Genomic DNA, 23,712 nt, shown 5'->3' on the forward strand with positions numbered 1-23,712 from the left:
TTGTGAATAAACAGCTCATGGATGTCTTTTGTCAAGGACTTTAATATATTAATAAAATGTACACACATACAGTACTGTGTCTGTGTGGGAGTGTGTGTGTGTGTAAATTAGCATATGTATCAATAGTATGTAATACTATTACTTGTATCTAAAGTATATACACAGTAGCCTATGATATATTGTTAAATGCACCAATAAAATAAATTAAGAATTACTATATAGGTCTAAACAAATAAAGACACATTAAACCAGAATTGACTGCACTTGAGTAACTTCAAGCATCATCTTTCAGCAAGACAAGGACTACAAAAAAAGAAGAAAAAAAGAAATCTGAAAGGATGCCTCGAGTCCTCCCTCCTCCCCAGTGCACCTGTTGCTCGCGGGCAGCCAGGAGTCACGTGACTGGAGCCGTCAGGATATCCTTCGACCTTTTGATTCCTGTTACAAGTTGATATTTGCGGAGACAAAATGATCAATCTCGAATGCTGCTGCCCTTCCAAACACAGCAGACAACGTGACAATTTTACCTTATTCTCTTGATTTTGCACCATAATCCATAAAATGGATAGCAGCCAAACCGAACGCATCCACATTTGTTTGTTAGCGTAAAAGCCACAGAGAAGTAAACAGACAAGAAACACAGACGAGCGATTCACTTTAACAAGAATACAGCTGCCCCACTTTATCCGCAACAAATGCCTTCAACTTCATTTAACCCCCAAGCACTTAAAAATAAACGGTAAATAGAGAGCGCGATAAACAGCAGATCTCTGCCCTATATTGTTAGGAAAGTGCATGTTGAAGTCCATATGGCAACTTCCTTTTGACCTGCTTTCCCGTCCTCGTCGTGTATTGTCAGGCCTGTCACCGATAAAGAATCACTTGACTTGCTATAACAAGTTCAAAAGAAACAGAGAATCCATGAAGAATTGAGTAAAGGAACACCCCTACTGCTTTCGCTATCATTCCCATAGAGATAGCGATATTATTGATGGGATGGCTATGCTAATTTCTTTAGAGGCACAACTTTTATTTTGGAATTTGTTCAAAAAGGAATTTCATACACATCAGACTGGAAAATGCGGGCTGAATTCCTAAGCGTTTAAGGGGCAGCATGGGAATCTGATTTTCATAGTGAATAATGAATGTGCTATCTTTTAAAACGTGTGTTTTGTCTGGAAAGAAAATAAAGAGAAGGCGAGCCTTTGCCTTCGGGATTTAATAACGATTAATGCTCCTTTGAACACACTAAATATCACAAACACACAACTGTGTAGTGAAGCAGAAAGAGAAAGAGGAAAGCCTTCCACTTTGCAACTTGTCACAGGGAAACAGAGTTCTCTGGATCACGTTAGGAGGAAGGCGCGTTTTGTCCTGCCTGTGTGAATACGCCATAGCATTAGATATCACCTAATGCAGAAATCAGTTTTATTGGTTTGATTTTTCTAATTAGGAAGGTCCTGCTGCAAATAATAAACATAAATGCATAAATAATATATTAATTATTTCTTAAAGCTTGCGCCTAATTATAATGCATGCTAGGATTTTTATTTATTTATTATATATATATATATATATATATATATATATATATATATATGTGTGTGTGTGTGTGTGTGTGTGTATAGGTGTGTGTGTGTGTGTGAATATATATTTAGAATTTTTGGGCATAATATATCTATGTGCTATGTGGGAAAATTTACCTATAAAGTTAAGTACAGAAGTTCTTAATTATTTTACCTCCCCCCCCCCCCCCCTCCTCCTTATGATTTATCTGGATATATATCAAAATCAATATAGGCTAATCAATCTAATAACCGATCGATAATCAATCAGTCTCGCATCCATGTCCTTTTCAAAGTCACGCGCACTCGCATTCCCATTCCCACCGGAAAGCCTGCTCTTATGTTGTTATTATTATTATTGTTTTTATTACCAAAGCGCTCCCATAATTACAACATAATCATTATATAATCCCACAACAAAGAGTTTATTGAATCAGTAGCTTTTGTCAGCTGCCGGGACGCTGAATGTACAATTGCGTTATTCTGCGTCTCGTTCCTCGTGTAGAAAAGCAACATCGGCCTGAGCGCCGAAGTTCAGCCCCAAAAAAGTTTCATGTCCTCACCGAAGTACCTTTTCAGAGGACCTTCTCCTACGTCTCTGAGCGCGTGTCTCGACCGCTGTCTGGACCCTTTTCCTCTTTCTGTGATGAAGAGGGAGGTTGTTGGTTAGGCTACGCGCCCCGCTGAGTGGCAATTTCATCTCATATTTACGAACTGATAAGCTTTCTCGTGCATTTGTTTTAAATATGCGCTCCTGTGTGACGCGTTAGCATATAAGAGTGTGAAAAAAGCGCTTCCCGTCTTGGCCAGTCTCGGTTTGTGTGCATGCATGTGTGTGTGTGTGATTGTGTGCAACATAACCGGCTTATTTACATTAAATACGCCACAAGGTTACAGTGCAGATGAGCGTCATTTTATCACTCATTACTTCTCTCTTATACTGACTGATGCTCGCGCTCTCCGCTTATCTCACTGGACTTTTTCTCGAGGATACAAGACTTCAGATACTTTCCCCAAAAGGTAAGCACATTTATTTCGCAATTGTAGCTATTTGTAGTGTTTTTCCACTGTGTGCTTTATACGGCGACAGGCATCAAAGCCAATTACGCCTCGTCTGAATAACGGGGCTGACAATGTGAGTGAGGATAGACAGATTTTAATAAGTGTTTACAAGGAAGTCAAGGTCAATAAGATGATCCGATGGAGTGAATTTCGCCTTTGAGTCTCTCCGCGTGGGAAAAACAGACGATTCGAGATGATAGTCCGTGCACCGGGGCTGTTTTATCAAGGGTTCAAGCTTTGAGTCCCATCAAATGCCGCAAGACTCTCTCCGCTCTCTGTGAATGGACGACAATGGAGTGTCTTTTTAACGGTACAATGCGTTTCACCATCCAGATAGGGGGAGTCCGATCAGACAGATGAGGGGAAATGTCTTGTGATGCTGGCCGATCACTATCAATGAACGCGTTTATAGCGAGAATAAACTCAAAGGCGCTTTTACATCACTCGGGATGCGCGAGGAACAGTTGGGAAACGGATTCGCGGGAGGACGATCATAACAGGTCCGAAGCACGCGCACGCGTGTATATGCTTTAACCCCCTGAGCAGTATAAGAAAATGATCAGCTCAATTATGTGGACATGCTTCATTATTTAATGAAGACGATCTTTCGCAACGCGTCTTGACGTCCGGATGAATTTAAAGGTAAGAAGTGGCTGGATCAGCAGTAGGCTCGCGGATGGATTTCGCTCGATTCGCTTTCTAAAAGTCAGTTTGTGCTAATGATGTGTGTGTGTTATTATATTTCACTATTTGTTTGAAATAGACGCATTATCAATTGTCCAAGTCGTTGTCGCGTAATAAAACGGCTTCATAATCGAAAGCGTCTACTGGAAGCCATTGCACGCGCTTAGATGAACTTACTCTAAAGGGAAAATAAACAAAATAAAACACGCCGTAGTATTTTACATTTGTCTCTTGCAAGGCTTACTTTATTTAATAAGACATATCGCGCACTATTACTGTAAGGTGGACAGAAGCTTTCCAGGGATGCGCACTAGATTCGCTCGTGTTGGCCAAGCAGAGATATGGAGCTGTAAGAAAGTTTCCTCAAATCTCTGCTCAAACTTTCTCACTTCAGCCCCAAGGGCTTTGCGTTTAGGATTTCAGCTGAAGTGAACACAGATCGGTTGGAGAATTAGGATCAAAGTTACCCGGTGCATGCCATGTGTCAAAACTTGTGAGATGGAAGAGCCGGTGAGACCTGCCATTTTGTGCTGTGATCGACCTCTTATGAACAGAAGCCTTATGATGGCATTCAACAACTGAGGGCGAAATGTCATATCAGACTTAAAAACCTTTTTATCTGCGAAAAAAAAAAAACACACACACGCACATCTCCCCTGGAAATGGAGATTTGAATGACTGTTGCGAACATTGTCGCTTGGGGAAATGATGTTTTATGGAGAAAAAAAAAGAACAAGAAAGTTGTAAGAATTGGAGATTGGGATAGGAATGCGCGCGGGAGTGCGGGAATAATTGAAGAAAAGATAAAATGTTGTATGTTAGCATGATTGTGAGCTGCGTTTCGACACTCAATAAAATCATTGTGCGCATTGTTTTATGCATATTTTGCTACTTCACACATTATAACGCTGTCAGGGTCAAGATTATAATATGACACATTGCATTATGCATCTATTGCGCGCACTTCAGGTGCTTAATTCTTTATTAAAGGTATTTATAAATCTAGCAAAATTGAATTGCTGTCTTATGGATTCAGATCCAGGTGCAGATTTCTCCTGTCACTTTATATGAGATGACCCCAAACTTTTACTTAAGGAAAAGAATATTAAACACACACACACACTCACACACACATACATATCCAGCTACTTTTAGTTTGTCTGCATCTTTCTTTATGTTGAAATGAGATAACTGTTTTTTCCTCAGGTTCATTGTTCATAGAAAGGGACAAATAGCAGGCGGCACAGATGTACTGTCATTGTTTAACGGATATTATGTCTGTAATAGTGTCTGGGCGTAGACATTTTTGTCAGCTCTTTTCATTTTTCTGATTTGAAATGACATTGTGATGTAGTCAAGTCACACATTCTTTTCAGAATCCCACACAATTCACTTGAAAGGCCAGCATTAACATGACCACAAATATAGCCTTGTAAGCTCCTTTATAAAGGAAAATAAATAAATCAATAAACAGTATGTTGGATTATTGTGGACAGTAGGGCAGGGAGAGAAAATAGTCATGCGTTACGATTAAAAGGGCCTTCCCAATTCAGGTGATCGTATCATGTGAAATGTTTGATTTATTTAACAGCAAGTTTTAATTGTATTTAATTATGAACTATTCTAAAATCGTTCCTAGACTACAGTATTGATTTGTAATCATTGTTTTTATGCTAAACAATGTGTCTTGTTTTTCTGCTACATAAAAAAAAATATTTTACTAATTAAAAAAAAAAAAAGCTGAGACACGGGATAGCCACAGTCGTAGAGGTGTTGATGTCGTTTTGCTATTGTATTGCTTAATGCTTTTTTTTTTTTTTTTAATTATTATTAATAAAAAAAAAAAAATACATAAATTTTTTTCTTCACAAACAAACTATCAGCTGAAAATGTATATCATGCTCACATGGAATTGATCATCTATGTGACAAAATGTTTTTTTGGGGAGGAAAAATATCAAACTCGTTTAAATGCAGTGAGAGAGATGGTGTTATGAAGACTCTTGTGAATACACTCTGCCAGTGCAACTGATAGCAGTTCGATGGGGCTAAACAGACCAAGCCAATCCTGTCAAAATGTCTCCTCCCTGGTGTGTATGCTCTCATTTACATATGCGTCTTGCACTCATTCGGCAGGGAAAGTGTGTGTTGTGTGGCAGAACTTGGCAGCGTTCAAGAGCGTTAGTGTGTCCCTAGGTCTGCGTGCTCGCCGCCGCTGTCACCAGTAACCAGTAAGTGTGGAGGTGCACCTCCCCAGCCTTTGCCACGGCCGAGGGCAGGGCAGTGCCAGCGGGCAGGAGAGACGAGCCTTCTCTCTTTCTCTCTCTCTCTGTCTCCAGGCCTGTCAGTCTCCAGCTTAGCCGGCTGGATCTGTGCTTGAGCCTTGGAGACTTGATCAAACAGCCATTCCACACTTAAATGCCTCCCCGCTCCTTTTAATTGGAGGAAATTGTCTTCCAGATGCCCGGACCCTAGCCAGGCAACTCAGGGGGGACAGTATGGCAGGCAAGGCCGCGGCGTTTAGGTATTAATTGATATGTGCTGTGGAGACACCGACCCCGTCGTCGCCCTCATTCCCTTCCTCTCCAGCTCTGAAGTCTCAGACCTTTCCCCTCGTGGCGGAAGAACCCCTAAACACCAGGAGTGTGGCGTTTATTTGTTGGGGGCATTCACGTGATGCTGTTGAATTAACAAATAACATTAGTGACCTTGATAAGGAAGGTTATGTTAACTCCTGAGAAAAGAATCTATCTTTGTTTAATGACATTTTTCAATATTTTACAATTACACTCACTTTTTTTTATTGGTGTTGATGGTTCTATAAAGAACATTTAACATCCACGGAACCTTTCCATTTTACAAAATGTGCTTTATTGTGGAAAAAGTTTTTTTCATTTATTTAATTAGCATTATTATTTTTTTTATATTCTTCAAACTAAGAAAAGTGGCTATTTTAAGAACTACTCACTGTCATTCTTTAGGGAACACAAAAATGGTTATTTAGTGGCAGAATAACCAGTGTTGGCTTATGATGATTATTGATTTGGGACTATTGAGGAGGATAAAAATGCCATTGAAATATATACAAATTTCTAATTGTTATGTTTTTATTTTATTTTTGCATTGAAATGTAAAAACAGCACAAGTGAAACTGAAATTTATTTAATAATATTTTTTTTTCAATGATAGATTTTAATGTAACATTTAAATGAAATGTTTACTTAAAAAAAAAAAAATAGCCCTTCAACTTGATTTTTTTTTTTTTAACCATTATTTTTTAAGAAGTAATTTTTTTTCCCCACATTGTTAGGAATGGAATTATCTCCAAACATCCAACTTTTTAGAGTAAAGTTATGGGTGTGGTCGTATAGTGATAGATATAGAATATGGTATATATAATCCATCCTCCTCTGAAAGTACATTTAGAAGAGTGCCTCACATTACTCCTATGCCTGTCCTCTCCAATTGATTAAGCGCATAATTCCCTGTCATTCAATATCCGCCTGTGTACAGCCGAAGACACAGTTCAGCATGTCACTTTACGTAATATAAATGGGAATGTTCGGTTACTGACAGATGCCAACTTTTGTATTTAACAAATAATTATAGTGGAATAAGGACATTTCGTTATGCACATGTCACTTATAAATGAGTGATGATTTCTAAGGCTTTTGGTAGTCGTTCGAAACAGACAGACAGAGAGAGATCGAGAGGGAGAGGGGGTAGAGGAGTGGAAGTTTTTGAGCGGGCTAATCACAGACGTCAGTCAGTGTGTGATCTAAGAATAAAGAGTGCCCTGACAGATGAGGTGGTGACGGATGATCTTGTCTCCACTGCCTCATGCCAGGGTGCCACCAGAAGGAGCGTCTGTCTGTCTACGGAGCGAGGGAGAGAGAGATAGGGTCCTTGCTCTACTCCACCCGGAGGCACTTTCCATGAGGAAAATATATAGATAGACTAATGGCGCTTTGAGGAATATCGAGCACTGGAAGGGAAGCATACGTTACAGTTAAAGTTAGCCCATGCGCAGATGACAGAACTGAACAGATGTGTGCAGATGTTTCTTATCCTGCTAAGTTTTTCCCCCGATCTCATAATTCTCTCCTGTGGGAGAGGGAATGGGTGGACGAAAATCAGCCCTCCCAACACCACACACGTGCTCACACTCTCTGTCACACATGTAGAGAGCGAGTGTGTACAGAAAGGTTGTGGGACATGTGGTCATTATAGAGAGTGTTGAATGGGGCAGGTTTACACAGCCTTGGGAGACACGGTCAGCCTTCGGCTACAGCCTTACTCGATTTCCAGAAATGGGACACCTATTTATCTGACCACACCCCACTTTTCTTATTTTTTTTTTATGGCTAGCATCTTATATTTAATAATGGTGGTTACTGCTGAGTTAACGCTTTTAATAGAACCCCCCCACCCAAAAAAACCTAGCAAACAACTAATTTCTGTGTACTATAAGGCACCGTCTGACATGACAGTTTGCTTTTGAGTTGGAGAGAAGCACAAAATTATAGCCATGTCATCTCAGCAGACAGGGGCTTTGCGCAAACAAGCGACTTCCTGTCAATCACTGGCCGTAAGCACATGCTATTATGTTGTTTTGCATTCTAATCCGAGCTCTTAAAATAGTGGTAAATATTTGCAGGGCTGCACAAGCACCAACGATAGTTGCAGATACCTCTGATGGCTGGGTGGTCCGCTGTTGAAGCGGAGGGCATCTCTGTTACAAGATGTCTCCAGATAATTGGGGGGAGTTTAACAACACCTACCCTTGAACTGTTTCCAGGTCATGACCCCAATGGGTGCACCATCCCTGAGTGTTAGGGACTGCAGCCCCCTGGAGGGCGGCCTGGTTAAAATGGACGCCACTGAGAAGTAAAGAGGGACCCTGCACCTTTAATTATGATCAAGAGGTTTTCTCCAAAGGACGGAGGCGTAGCAGTTATGTTGCCTCGTAAATCTGCCTCAGATGCAGTATATTGTGTTGAACTATTACGGTACACTATTATACTGCATATTCAACTGGCTCTTCAGGACCTGATTTGCATAATTGGATCTTTAATGAAACTTGCCTTGTGGAACAAAAAAGGAGAAAAAAAAACGAGAAGAGAGATGAAAAAAATACATTATAGTATTATAGGCAAACCCCAGCGAGTATTTGTGGTGGGAAGTTGGACTTGTCTGAAATGAAATAAAATATATATATATATATATATATATATATATATATAAAAAAAATAATAATAAAATTAAAGAGAACATGGGAAAAAACAGCCTGTTTAAAGGAGTGCATGAGCAGTGAAGTGACCTACGCTATGTACACGCCGTCACTTACCAGTACACACACGCACGCACACATACATCACTGGCGGAGCTACAAATAGGATGAGAAGTACCTCTGAAAGCTGTACATACTCAGCCAGGTCTCGGGGGTTATTACTACAATAGCTGGATTTCTTTAGCCTGAGGGATTTTAGCTTCTCTGTCGGCACTCATTCCCTCCACTTGTTACTCAGGGAAGATGGGTCCTTTGTAGGGAAGCCCAAGCCGCTTGCATGTCGGAATTCCTTTGCTGCAAATATTTTGACAATTTCCAGTCAGATCTGCGCGGACTGGATTTCTCTCTTGCCTCCTCCACTAGGGGCGCCGTATCAGAAGCGCAAAGTGTTATTTTATTTATTTTTCATCTCTGTAGCTGCATAATCACCGCGACGCTTTTACACAAGTATATTTACGTGTTTCCAGACACTTTATAATCCATAACATCTGTTTGGTGCTTATTTGCGACTTAGGATTGTTTTTATTGGTTAATTAAAATGCATGTGTCTTTTCATCCTGTTCTTGAGCAGTTGAAGGTTAAAATGCTGATAGTGACCCTTTCGAGTAAACGTGACAGTCATGGTTAATGAATTGTTATTTGTCCTGTCTTTGAAGGACCTATAATTTAAAAAGTGAAGGAAAGAGAAACCGAGAGCAAAGGAATACGGAAAAGAGAGAGCGAAGGGAGGGGGGAAAAAAAGGAAAAGAGGCGAGCTGTTTAGCTGCACTGTAGCAGGAGTGGTTTGTATCCAGGGGGGAAGAGTGTTGTTAATCAGGGAGAGAGGTTAAAAACGGATATTAGCTAAACGATGATGATTTATCATTGGAGGAGGGGGCCGAAAAACACAGAGGTGACTCCACTCCAGAGGCCTGGGAGTGGATCATATGGCTGCGTGGTTCACAGGTGGCTATTAGCGCAATGTTGGAGAGGGGCGGCAAAAGGAGACAGAAAAAGAGGGAGGGAGGGAGGGTGCGGGAAAAAAAATAGTGCCACAGCTAGCGGTGAGCTGCCATTTACCCTGTATGTGCAAACGACTCTTTCACTCACTCTCTCTTTTTCCTTCTCCCTCTCTCCCTCTTTTTTTTTCTCTCCATGCTCTGCACTTGGGAACTTTCAGCTGACAGTGTGTCCCGGTCCTTGGTATCTCACAGGTAGGCTCATGTTATTTTTACTCCCCCTAATTTCCCCTGAATATGACCCTTTTATGTTTTACACACACCACACACACACACACACACACATACACACACACATGCAATGTGTATGCACACATGCTCTCGCACACACTCCCACAGTCACACTAACACACGGTCAGAGTGCTTGTGCTGTTGATTCTCCCGGTAATGATGTCATTGCGATAGTGGAGGAGAGCAAATGTCTCCTGATTCCTCCATTTAACGGCTGGCTGAATTGGCTGATAATGATAGCATTGGCGTCTCCAGCCTTACAGACAGATCAGACCCTGTGAATTAGCAGCTCCTAACCAGAGAGAGAGAGAGAGAGAGAGAGAGAGAGAGAGAGAGAGAGAGAGAGAGAGATGGCATACGGAGGGGAAAGAGGGAAGCACTGGCACTGGGAAAGAGAGAGAGAGAGAGATGTTGAAAGAGAGAGAGGGTGATGTATTTAACATATCTGTGCTGTGCTCTTGAACAGGCTGTGAGAGATCTGTGTGTGGCAGTGCTGATAACTGCCGCTTGATATCAGTCAGGGACATGACCGCCTGTTTGCAAAGCTCTTTAATGCCTCTGCACGTCTGTCCTGCTACTTTGAACTGAATCATGGTCACATCAGGGCCGTATCATTCAATATCTGACCTTAATATTGAAATTTCTTTCGCAATTAATATACTTTAAACCATTCAAAATAATAATTATTATTTTAAGGCTGATTTAGTTTATTATTATTATGTATATATATTTTTTAATGAATGATTGATTTTATAAATACACTGAGCATCTTTTCATTTATTTTATCAGTCATTTAGTTGACATTTTACAGTTTTTATATTTCTAAATATGAATGCATCTTTCACCCAAATGGCTATTTGCAAATATTTAGCGACTTTAAACACCATGCAACCTAGAACTTTTAAAACACCATATTCCCCTCCTCCAAAAGCTCTAATAGGGTTTCACTGTTTTTCTGGCGATCTTAAAGTAAATAAACAGGTCTGAATGCTAATGAGTGTTCCAGGCTTTGAACACATGCCCCTCTGTGACAGTCGTCCACCCTGCACCCCTCTAGCCATACCAGCATTGCCACATCTTCAGACCCTCTGTGTCATAAGAGTATACAGACCTTCCTACAGTTTCCCCACCAGAACAAATATTAAGTATGTAAGTATTTGTAGATCTGCTCATTTCTGTCCAAGGTTAAGGCCAAGCCCAAATTTCAGAGGGTCAACACTTTTAGAGTTTAGGAGAATATCACAGATTTAATAGATGGAAAATTTGATGTTATTATTATTAGTAGTAGTAGTAGGAGTAATGCTGGGCAATGATTAATAGCGATTAATTGCATCCAAAATACTTTTTTGTGTCATATAATATATGTGTGCGTAATGTGTATATTTATTATGTATACATAAACACACTCACACACAGAATATATGTAGAAAATATGTATATTTATTTACATGTATATATGTATATTCATATAATTTATATTATTTAAAAATATATTTAATATATAAACATATTTTTTTCTTGAATATATACATGCATTTGTATATTATACATACATAATAAATATACACAGTACATACACACATATTATGTACACAAAAACTTTTAATTTGGATGTGATTAATCACAATTAGTCATTGCCCAGCACTAATTATTATTATTATTATTATTATTATTATTATTATTTTCAATTTATTTATTTATTTGGTCTTATAAAAAGTTACCCACACAGCCCCCTTCCCCCTTTAATAAAATATTTGTGTTACTATCGTGTTTGTGGTGGAGGGTATACCATATTTTGTAAAGGAATAATTGCATTGTTTAAATGCTGTAGACATATATACACATACAATCAGCCACCTGGTTGCTTTGTTTGTAGAGGGCTGTCAGTCCTGTGAGAAGCACTTTAAGTAACTCTTGCTGAAGGTGAGAGTTAAACAGTATTTACTTTGGGGAATTTGCCTTTATTTATCTGCATTAATACAGAGGTGAATTTTAAAGGGGCTCTCAGAGAGAATTCCCCCGATGCTCAGCTTACTTTACACACCTTTTAAGTCTTAAGATGTGTTTCTCCCCTCCTGCTGACGCGTACCCATAACACATCTCCCACAATCTCCGCCGATTTTCACAAATCAGCTTCTTTTCCCTCTCCCCCTTTCTTGTCTGTTATTGTTTTTGTTCTCTCGCCTGCTCCCTTTTTTCAGTCTTGATCACGAAGTGTTGTTGTCTGTCTCTTAAGTTGCCCGTTTCATCTCTTTTGTTATGGCGTCTGTGCCAATCGTTGTAATTGGGAGAAAGCTAAGTTAAGTGAGTGAAGGAGAGAGTGTGGGGTAACTTGCCTTGTTACTCTTCCCCACGTTTTTGTAAATAAGGCTGTCAGTATAGATCAGTCTGTGGTAATGTGGACGATCCAATCCACTCCAAACCCACACGACTGGAGGCTGGAAAAAAATGGAAGGCATGTTCAGAAAGGACAGCTTAGAGTTCAGTTACACTTCTGGAAGTTTTAACGCATGACTTCTTTCTGTCAGATCAACCGCCAGCATCCTTCGTAACTTCCCGAGGTCAAATGAACGAGTACAAGGGTTACCTTTTAACCTGTTTGTTGTAGAAAAAAAATGCATTTTGGAGTTAAAGAATTCAGAACATCACTGGAAGTGTACGTTCACAGCCTATCTTTTGTGCCAGGGGAAACATGATGGCATTTTGTTTCCTGCTTGCATCTGAAAGTGTGCTGTGTGTTTTCCATAAACGGTGTAAAATACATTTTCCGTGTGCTTTTTTAAATATAAACACGATATTTATAGTTTGGACGTTTATACATAAATGTGGGTTGGATTTCGCTAAGATGCTTAAGGGTGAATTAATTTCATGACGCTAATCAGAATGTTATGGATATCGGCTGTTTCAGAGCGAGAGCGAGCGGGCGATGACGTGATGGGCGCAGAGGAAGGGGCCTGTGGTCTGGTGTTGATCATTAACAATTTTCCTGTATGTGTGGCCCCCTCATCAGGCGGCTAAAAGATCATCTCTGTTTAAATTTGCATGATGATGGTACTGTGACCAGTCATCGTTAGATCAGCTAACTAGAGAGGCTTAAGGTTGGGCAGAGAAGATTCATGATCCCCCCCTTCCCCCGATCCTCTCTCTCCCTCTTTCCGTCGTGGGAGGTCCCCTTTAAAGTGCAAACCTCAGCCCCCCTCTTGTCCCGCGTCTCCAGGAATGATGATCCGACGCGATCCTGTTTCGGCGCGCGCAGAACGTGGAAGCTATGGGAGATTTTCTCCTCAGTTTATATATTTTTCTTCCTCTCTCTCTCTCCCCTCAGTCTCTCTTAGCCCTCACTCAGTCCCGCTGATTGCCGTAGCCTCGGGGCTCTCCGGCGCACACTACATCCCTGTGATTATATTAATGGCCTCCCGCACTGGGTTTGGAGGCTGAGGACGGCCGGGGTAATGCGAAGCATCACAGAGGAACGGTTAAGGAGATGGACCTCTGACCGCAGGGGGTCTTGGGATCAAGGCCCAGGTGGGCCACGGAGCAGCTCCACGCTCCCTCTGGGCAGGCCACTTAACTCGCAACGCCTCAGTGAGCGCCCTAACCACAGCCATAGCAGAGCGCACACGAGAGAAGGAGAGAAAGAGAAATGTGATGTGGGGTTTCTGTGTCTGCTGTGAAAAAGGGAAGTTATGAGTGAGACAGAACAAATCACACCCAGAGGCTTTTGGCTAAAACTCACAAAGCTGGCTAATAATTCTCCTCTGAGAAGTATTGATCTTTATTTGTTATTATGTGACTTCTAGGCACTCTCGCACGTTTATTTGTCTTCATTAGACTTGAACAGCACCTGCAGCATTGTTACTCCAAAATGGAGTGTGTGTATTTGCGTTATTGCATACGAAAATGTTTGTTTGCTCCTGTGCTATGTGTCTGCGTGTTAGCTCCTTTATTTGGGAGGACTTTGTTATTTCTTTCCCTCTAATTTGGGATTTATTGTGAAATTGCCGTGCGTGTACATGTGTGATATGTCGGCGTGCACTGAATATATTGCCTACTGATATGTGAAGCGGGATCTGTTTGTATCCCAGAGAAGGACTTGTGTGATGGGAGCCGTGGGGGTCCGTCTCTCCTCAACTGGATGTTTGATCCAGGCACACAAGGGGTCTGCCCCGTCCCATGCTCCTCTGTTTCATCCCCTCGCCTTGGCCGCCGGACCCCCGCTTTCCACTTTTGTTGTTGTGAGTAATCTCGGAAATGATCTTAATTATGGAGGCCGGGTCGGATTCTTTCTCTACCGTCCAAATGCGCTTTTAATCAAACACTGTAGTCAGTTGGTTATGAGCAAAGGAAGGTACTGCACACCTCCGAGCCTAGGAAGAGAGAAGGCAGGATCGTGGGACTTTGTTGAAGAATAGAGCAGGTGTTTGAGAGGAGCTGAGAAACTAAAGGTAAAAGATTGCACCTGGATTCCTGCCTTTGGAGGGTGTGTTGCAAAAAACTACTATAGCACCATTTATGACAAATACAAAGATCTATATGTGGAGATTTGTTGATCACAGCTGGTAAATGATTAATACGTTGGCAGATATTTGGCCATTTTGAGATCATTTCAGCTGATACGTGTGCCCGCTTGGTCGATTATCAGAAACATTAGTTCTCGATGGTGTCAGTTAAAGTGTCAGCTTCTCATCAAACTTTCTGTCCAATCAAATTCTCTCTAGAATCCGAAGCGTCCTGCCCCCTACTCTATAAATAGATGCTAAAGTGCTAGCTGAAATCGGTCACTTGTTCACAGAATTACTATTTTCTGTATGGTAAATGATGCACAATATAGGAGATAGGGAACGATTCAGACAGTGTATATATATGCTTTCCACTGAGAAAAAAGAAGTCTGGTTTTGCACTATATTATGTTAACCAACGCACTGCACACACAGTCTGCTCCGGTCAAAAGACATGATAGCACGGAGCGGATCATTTGTGTTAGTCGGCACAGACCACAAAACTTATGGGGATTCGAACCTATTTGAATTCTACACAGAATGCTATGCTTTATAGTAATATGGATGATATTGTGGCTGACATACCCTGTCAAATATGGCTTTACGGAGCTCAACGGCTGTGAACGGCTCTAGCACAAAGCTGTGATATAAACGAACGCTAATGGCGATTTAAAAAAGGAGTGGGGCTTCTTGATATGTCCCACGCTGTCTTCCTGTTACAGTTCAAATGACGTCAAAGCATAGAAAAACACTGCGTATTTCAAAGCATTTCAAGGGACCTTTAAGCAGTGCAACTTTTCAACATTGATAATAGTGTTTATTCTTGTGCAGCAAATTAGCATATTAGAATGATTTCTGAAAGATCACGTGCCACCCAAGAAAATGTTTAAATATAGTTATATAATTAAGAAAAAAAAACAACAAAAAACAAAACACACAAACAATGAGTTTAAAATATAATAATAAGAGACTTCTTTCAAAATTATTAAAAATCTTACCAACCCCAACTTTTCATTATTGGTTTATTTATTTCCATAATAGTTATTAACTAGTTATTTAGTAGTTATAGGTAATTAGTTATAACTGTAATAATACATATTATATATATATATATATATATATATATATATATATATATATATATATATATATATATATATATATATATATAATGCTTTAAGCACTGATAGGATGATCCATTGGGATTAGTGCGGAAATCCTGATGGCCACTGAAAAGGTGACCAGTCGGAGAAAAACGTCACTACACGCTCCACTGCAGAAGCCACACGCATTCATACAGAAACACATACAAACTGGGGTTATCCTAAAGGTCAAAGTGCAACCCTCTTAGCACAAACTCAAAGCTTAGTGTCCACCAGCTTTATAAATCAAGGATCAATAAGTGTGTCTGCTTCAATGGGCCGTGTCTGGATTTCAGGTATTATCAATTATTTGTGTAGAATGTTTTTTGTTGTTGTTGCTTTTTTTGTCTGATTCAAATTGTCTCCAGATTTGTGTCTATGTACAATGTTGCTTTATATATTTATTTTATTTTAAAGCAAAGTGTCTCATAAAAAGGTGCCCATAAGTGCCAATTAACTGGAAGGAAGTGAACTGAAATCTTAAGAAAACAACTGAGAATTCACTTCTACTGTCTAGATCCTGCAGACGAATCCTTAAAGCCAAAAGTCGACAGTCGCAGAACAAATGAGATTGTGTTCTAGTACAAGTGTGTATGTGTGTGTGTTTTCAAGCAGCAACAAAAGCAAGTAAGTTCACACCGGGGCAGATTTGGATAAGAATCAGTAGTGATTTGCAGCGGGGGATCTAGATCTTCTCATTAGGTATGCATGGTGGCATTCCCACATCTTGTCTCTATATTATTAAAAGTAGTTTGCCCATAGGCTACCTCTGTGCTGAAGGAAGTTGGACAGATGGCCATGTTTTTTTAATAGATCACAACCATATCTAAAGCACGGCAGAGGATGAGAGAAACGGATAGCACTACCTCTCTTTCACTGGCTGCTGGATTCATTCAGGGGGGCAAATACTCCTCTAGCTATAGCCTTCATGAGTGTAGCGTTTCATTAAATAGACTCTAAAACTAATACAACATTCAGTGACTTCTCGCTGTGGATGACAAGTTAATTTGCTGTTTATGCCTGTGTATGTCACATTATATAGCAGTTACGAAGGTCTTCCGAATGGTGTGTGCGCCGTGAACTGTTTTTAATCTTACAAACCCTCCTTAGCCTTTTTGTGCCTGACTGAAAGTTACTCATAACAGGATGTTTAATGTATCACAGAGAGAGAGAGAGGGAGGGAGAGAGAGAGAGAGCAAGAGAGGGAGATTATGTCTATGTGGTTGCACTATTTCTTGATGTATACGCCGTGTCAGGCAGCCATTGTCTCCTGGGTAAAGAATGATAGTTCAAATACCTACCATCTCTCCCTTGGTGCTCCAAATGCTCGCCTTTGAAGTTTTTATAATCCATCTGTCATCTTGGAGCGGGGAGGGCACATGTTCTGTACCGCTCAATTATAGAATTTTCTTTTTTTTGCCAGCCACGTTGAGACAGAAAAGGAATATGGACGGTGCAGGGAGAAAGAGGGAGATAAAAACTGCATTTTGCATTCTTCAATTCCTCACCAGTTAAATGGAGAGTTCAACCCAAAAAGGAAAATTCTTTCATCATTTACTCACCCTCATGCCGTTCCAAACCTGTATGACTTTCTTTGCGTGGAGCACAAAAGAAAATATTTTGAAGAATGTCTCTGTATATACACTACAGTTCAAAAGTTTGGGGTCAGTAAGATGGAAGAAATTAATGCGTTTTCTCAGCAAGGATGGATTCAGTTGATCAAAATTGACAGTAAATGAATTTATATTCTTATATACAGTAGGATCATGTGACACTGAAGGCTTGAGTAAAGGCGGTTGAGAATGTAGCTTTCCATCATACAAATAAATTACATTTGATTATATATTAAAATAGAAAACAGTTATTTTATATTAATAATATTTTACAATATGTGTTTTTACTGTATCGTTGCTTAGACAAATGCATTGTTGGTTAGCATAAGAGACTTATATTTGTGTCCATACATTGAAAGTTCAATGTTGTTTCAACTTTATTCTTCAAAATCCCATCGTTTATGTTCCACACAAGGAAGAAATTCATTGAAATTCATTAAGGACAACATGAGGGTGAATATTCATGTCTTGATTTCTCAGTTCTTCTCGAACCCAAAGCATTTACAAACTGGTACACATACACTTACTAGTTGTGGGTGTGAAGCCTATAATGTGACTTACTGGTTAATAAATTGTACTTAATATTGTTTATAGGCTGAATTAAAGCACCATTTTCAAGAGACTGAAAAAAATAACATTTGATCAATTAATCAAACTTTTTCGTCCCATTGAAATATTTGTTTAATTAATGTTAGAACTCATCATAAAACAAAATAGTAGAGACTAACGTGTGTAACTGGGATATCCCATGCAGTATGAAGCAGAGTGGCTGTTCGACACATCCTAACGTAGTCTGTTGCAGTGCATGGTGGTAAAATCATTTTTAATTAGAGAATGCGGCACAGGCATGCAGAGGTAAAACGCTATTTGGAGAACACAGGAAAAACGAGAGATAGAGAGAGTCAACAAGAGGAACCAATTCAGTTTCTTAAAGAGCAGGAAGAAAGAAAACAACAGCAGTTAGAAATCGGATATCTGAGGATTTTTACCTTTAATATTTTCTCTTTACATCACCGTTGGATCTCTTTGAGTCTCGTGTTATCAGAAGTGAATAGCGAAACATGAAGAAGGAACGAGAAAGATGAAAGATTGTGGTCGGTAACGATAAAAGGAAACCGTACATTCTTTTGTTGTCTTTGAATCATCAATATTTGGGGTATAATTGTTTTGTTGGCGTTATATATCTTCATTTAGGATGGAACAACACGTAGTCCTTTTTTCTGGCTTAATAAAAGCAGCACCCATCTGCCTCTAGACCAGCTCCAGCCTCCTGCTCATCGCAAAAATAATGCGCGTCCTAATGACTTCCACATATTTGGAAATCTCCCTTTTGAAATTGGTCTTGGCAGATTATTTGCAGGTACTTGAGTTGCATCTGTTTGCAATTTCGCAAATGTGGAAGACTTTAATATGGCACTCTTGCTTTGGAATGATAGAGGCTATTCTAATCCTAGGGTAGCACCGGCTGTCATCACAAAAAAGATCTTCACTTTTCTCTTTTCTTCTCTCGGCGGAAGAAGAGAAGCGAAAGACCTGACGTCCAGGTCAAGGTTGAAATGGTAAGAAGCACCCAGGTTCGAGTCGAAGTCGGTCCCACTGTTTTGGAGAGAGTGAGAGAGTAGTAAGAGCGGAGGTAGGACATTCAAGCCAGGCTGGAATCATTGTGACTTCAGTTCTTGTTAGTTCTACCATGTGGCAAGCAGCTGACCAGCCTAAGCCATTTGATTCTCTCTCTCTTTTTTTTCTTTCAAATATAAACTCTACTATCTGTTCCACTTTCCCAGCCTGTGCTGCGCCTGTGATTTCTCTCCCTCCGTTTTTGTCTCGCTCTCTTACCCAGCAGATTGCAATTGTATAGGTGGTTACAATTACATTCATTACAGATTTCATCAGCGGTGTTTATTCAGTCTGACGAAAAATGAAAAGGCGAACTTTTAACTCCTTTGTTTTGTTTCCCCCCCCCTCCCGCTCTCTCCTGAATTTTTGGAGAGGTTTTGTTTTATTAGGAGTGAGGGGCAGGCGATGCCAGACAGGGAATTATGTTGAAAGTGTATGCCTTGCAACTTTTCTCCCTGTTGGAAATGTTTATTTGAACAGTAAGCTCATGATTTGAATATTTGTAATCCATGCTTAAATTTACAGGCCAGATGAACTTTTTGGCACAGAATCGCAACCATAAGTAGGATTTTCTCAAAAGCTTTACAAAATTTTAAGCCATTTGCATGGCTTATCTAATTTAGAGGGAGGGGGACGCCTCTCCCTTCTATTATTTTCATACCTCTGAAAAAGTACATTGTTCCACTCTTAATGTATATGCATACCTCTGCCGGCAGTCTATGGTGACCAACGTAAAAAGCACTTAGTGGGAGACAAAGGTAAATAGGGAGAGAGGGACAGATGAATACATAAATACATGTGTGCAAGGGGGAGAAGGGAAATGTATGCGGTGGCCAGGGCGCTGGAGTGCTTTTTCTCTCTGTTCAATTCAAATGAGTTTACTAGGTATTGACTTCTAGTGCTGGGAGAGGCCACCCATCTCGTAGGCTGGGCGGTCTTCTCAGCACTGCGCGCTTTCTTAAATGATGCTAATCAGTCCGGCGGGACCTGGCCTCTGTCCACCATCAGTTTTTCTGTAATTCAGATGTGGTGAGAACCTGAAATTAAACATGTCTGCGTGTGTGCTGTGAATGGAGGTGTTGAGATGTGTGTTTTAGTGTGTGCGTCCGGGTCAAGGAAAACCAAATTAGCGGATAGGGGAAACTGCTGAAGCTCTGGCGTTCTCTTGGTCATGTTGGGTGAATGTCAACACGATCTAGCTGCTGCCCCGTCTGCTGACTGGCTTCGACTCATGGGCATCGTACAAGATTCAAGGTTTCTTCTTGTTTACGGTCCTTCAGATATGTTTAGAAGTTGAATCGTTTATTTGTGGCTGTCGTGTTGTGTCTATATCTGTGTATGTTGACAGCAGGGCGAACAGCTGACTCGACGGTGTAGCCGTTGCCCTTGTTTCGGCTTGGCTCTCTGTGGTGTGAAAAAGCTCGCTCTTTGAGGGCATTATATAGATTAATGGTTTGGGCCAAGGGCTCCTGGGAGGCCTAGTGTGAAGCCTTGGACTCGACTGGGATGGAAGGGGGAGCGGAGAGACTGGAGCCCCGGCCTGCTGAAAGCAAACACAGGCTTCTGGTCTGGATCTGGAGGGATGGAGTCGGAGCATCATCTGCTCCAAGCTGCTCATTATATCAGCACGACCCTCCTCTCATCGCCAACAAAGACACTAAACACTCACCAACGCGCACACACACACTTAGTCACATGTCGATGACACAGTCCACTCGTATATTTTCGCATTTGGTACCCAAATTCCGCCAACACGTAAGCGTCCTCACACACACGTCACAGAAACACAGACATATGGATGCCAATTCTCAACTCAGTAAAAAATCTAACAGCAGTTGTGACTTTATTTCTCACAACTGTCAGCAAGAAATCTCAGAATTATGGCTATATCTCATAATTTGGACTTTACATATCACAGTTATCACGTTCCACCTGACTTTTTTGTCATAAATGTAACTGTTTATATATATATATATATATATATATATATATATATATATATATATATATATATATATATATATATATATATATAATTGTAAATTATATGTAAATTGTAAATAAAACAATTTCTTGTAATTGTGACTTAAAAACATGTAATGATGAGTAGGCCCACCGGTGGGCCAGTGACAGTTAACAGGTTTAATGTCACAATGGTAACAACTGCTCATAATTGTGATTTTATAACTTGCAATTTCAATTTTATTCACCAGAACTTGACTTTATATGCCACAGTTGTTACTTTACTTTTCATAATTGAATTTATTTTTTGTAAACTGTAATTATGTCTCATAATTGTGACTGTATATCTAACAGTTTTTATGGTTAAACTTTATTTTAAGGTCCAAATCTCGCTATTAACTACGACTTTTGTCTCATAAGTTTAGGTATTGGGTAGAATATGGTAATGCAGAATATGTTCTTTATATGTACAAATAAACAGCCAATATGTTATTGATAGGCATGCTAATTAGCAACTAATTAATAGCTTCCAAACTAAAGTGTTAACATTTATTTTATTTCTAATAATTTTTAATTTATATCTCAAAATTTTTGCTAATTGTCATTATTGTGACTTTCTTATCTTAAAATGTTCACAATTACCTTTTTCATTTATTTTTTAATTTCTTTTTTACTCTGGTGCAGAAACAGGCTTCTATACATAACGCAGCCTTTCACCAAGCAAGCGATTCTCTGTCTCCACCTGCTTGGAGAATAGGAGACTCTGCTAGTAATATTCTGGACAAATACCAGTCAAGAGTAGGTGTGAGTATTAAATATGTTGTATTTATTATGTGTTTTGTATAATATAATGTATTTATTATTATCATCATCATTATCATTATTATTTTCCTAGAGAAGGTCAAAGCTCTGTCTCCCATGTGTGAGAAATGAGAATGCAATAAATGAGAATCCTATTACACACGCACGCACGCACACACATACACACACACACACACACACACATGCTGCGGGTGAGGGCCAAGGCCTTTTTTTTTCTCAAGGCCTGGTGGACAAACAACAAGCATGTGTTAATGAAAGGTGAAATAAAACTCCAGAGGACGTAAACAGCACATTAACTCACAACAGGTTCTTTGTTGTCTTGGCACTGATGGCTGTGTTAAAGACTGATATTTCATAACTTTACTTGTCATAAGGACAATAGCTTAGATTTCGGTGTGTGTGTGTTTTTTTCCCCTCAGATTTGAGCACATTCCAGATAAGATTATGTTTGCGAGCATGCAAGCACACATGAGAGTGAGCCAGAGAAACAAACTAAGAAACTTGGTTTGCTGGAATCTGCGAATGTTATCCATTCGCCGTTTAATGTAAATATGTGCTCTGTTGTTGGACATCTACATCTGGTAGGAGTGTGATTGTATGCGTGTGCAAGATGTGTGTATGTTTGCGTTTGTGTGTGTGCGTTGTTAAAGTGGGGAGCTTAAATAACCTACTTTTGTCTTGACAACAGCATCAGTTGTAGAGGTGCACATATGCAGAAAGCTATTTGGAAAGGCATCCTCTTGCCTGTCAGCTTTTATTATGCGGGAAGGTGTCATGTTTGTAACGAAGCTGAGTGCAGATGGCAGAGTGGAAGAAATGGATCACTAATTTTAACAATGATTAATGAACAGAGATGGAAAATGAATTACGCTCCACTATTGGAGGGAGGAATATTCTCTCTGAAAATGTTAACTTCGGCTGCCAGCCGGAGAGAGAGAGGGAGAGAGGGAGAGAGATGGTGATGAAGAGGGGGTGGGAGAGGGGGTCTGCTTTTTCCTCATATCCTTTGTAAAGTCAACACTTCACTGGTTTCGCGATTACTTTTACCATTTTGCCGCTCTGACAGACAGTGTTGTTCCATGATCTGTCTGTTGAGTCCTTTAAAAATGGTCCTTTAACAGGTAAATGTTGTGAATAAATAACTGAGAGCATCATTTCTTTTAATTCCCAAGAGTCTTCTGCTCATTTACTGGAGACTGTGGCAGGTAGCGCACATGCTCTGACATGTTTTGCGGGCGATCCAAGTTTGAATTTGGCTCCAAATTCCATTTTTCTCCTCTTCATTTCCTGTTGCTTTTATAATATCCAGTGTAACGAAAAATTAAGAAAATGCTTTCTTCAAAGAGTTGTAAAAACTATAGATCCGCGTATGGCAGGAGAAAATCTATGTTAATAATATGTTTTAGCTCTAAGCAGTGCAGTTTGAGGAATTTTTGGCATCCCACAACAAGTTTTAATAAAACAAAACTGTAGGATATCAGTGTCAGTCATCAATCATCTGTGCATGTTATTATGGAGGAACGTATTTTGGAAAATCTTCTTAAAATTTCATAGAAAAAACTAAAACAAAAAAACAATATAATAAGCATGCAAACACAGCCTGGCTTCATGGTTTCATCTCAGGTGGGCGTTTATTTATTTATTGATATATTTCTTTCTTTCTTTTTTTTTAGTTTAGACATAATAGATATATCTGTGGAGTTTTGAATTTAATTAAGCTCCTAATGGGAAATACCTTTAGGAAAAAAAAAAAAAAAGACACATCAACTACTACTTCTGGAAACAATATGTTTGTGTGTGTGTGTGTGTGTGTATGTTAAAGAGTGCTCAGGTTACCCAGCATATGCTGAGTACTCAGAAAACATACACAATGCCGTTGGTGAACAAGGTAGAGAAAAAGCTCCTGGGATCCAATTTAGAATGTGTCTTAAGGCAAGCATGCCTTTGAGTATGTGAATGTGTGCGTGTGACTGTGTATCTGTTTGCATGTGTGTGTGTGTGTATACATGTAAGCGAGTGTGTTCGTCTTGGCACTCCATTGAAATACTACAGGGTGATTAGAATTCCCCTTGCAGGCTCTGGGGGTGGCCCGCTTTGAGCCCCACATCTGTGCCCCTGCCCTCTCACTGCTGCCCTCTCTCTCTATCCCCCTCTCCTTCTCTCTCTGGGAGGCCTGTATTCTCAGGGTTCTGTGCTACTTTAAAGGGAGGTCAGGTTATGTAGTTCAC

General features: G+C 40.0%; 1 protein-coding gene across 5 annotated transcripts in view; it reads left to right on the forward strand.

Annotated features, from left to right (window-relative positions):
- Nucleotides 1-2,039: 2,039 nt before the first annotated feature.
- The window catches only part of znf536 (zinc finger protein 536), a 178,305-nt gene continuing 156,632 nt past the window's right edge, over nt 2,040-23,712 (forward strand). For 2 of the 5 annotated variants that reach the window (XM_052561460.1, XM_052561464.1), the window contains exons 1-2: nt 2,040-2,585; nt 9,760-9,793. The gene's annotated coding sequence lies outside the window, so the exon portion shown is untranslated. Of the gene's footprint in view, nt 2,586-2,723; nt 3,270-9,759; nt 9,794-23,712 lie in introns of those variants that run through there. The other 3 variants (XM_052561462.1, XM_052561465.1, XM_052561461.1) reach the window with 3 other exon arrangements.

The sequence above is a fragment of the Carassius gibelio genome, chromosome B7, assembly GCF_023724105.1.
Source record: "Carassius gibelio isolate Cgi1373 ecotype wild population from Czech Republic chromosome B7, carGib1.2-hapl.c, whole genome shotgun sequence".
Classification (NCBI taxonomy): domain Eukaryota; kingdom Metazoa; phylum Chordata; class Actinopteri; order Cypriniformes; family Cyprinidae; genus Carassius; species Carassius gibelio.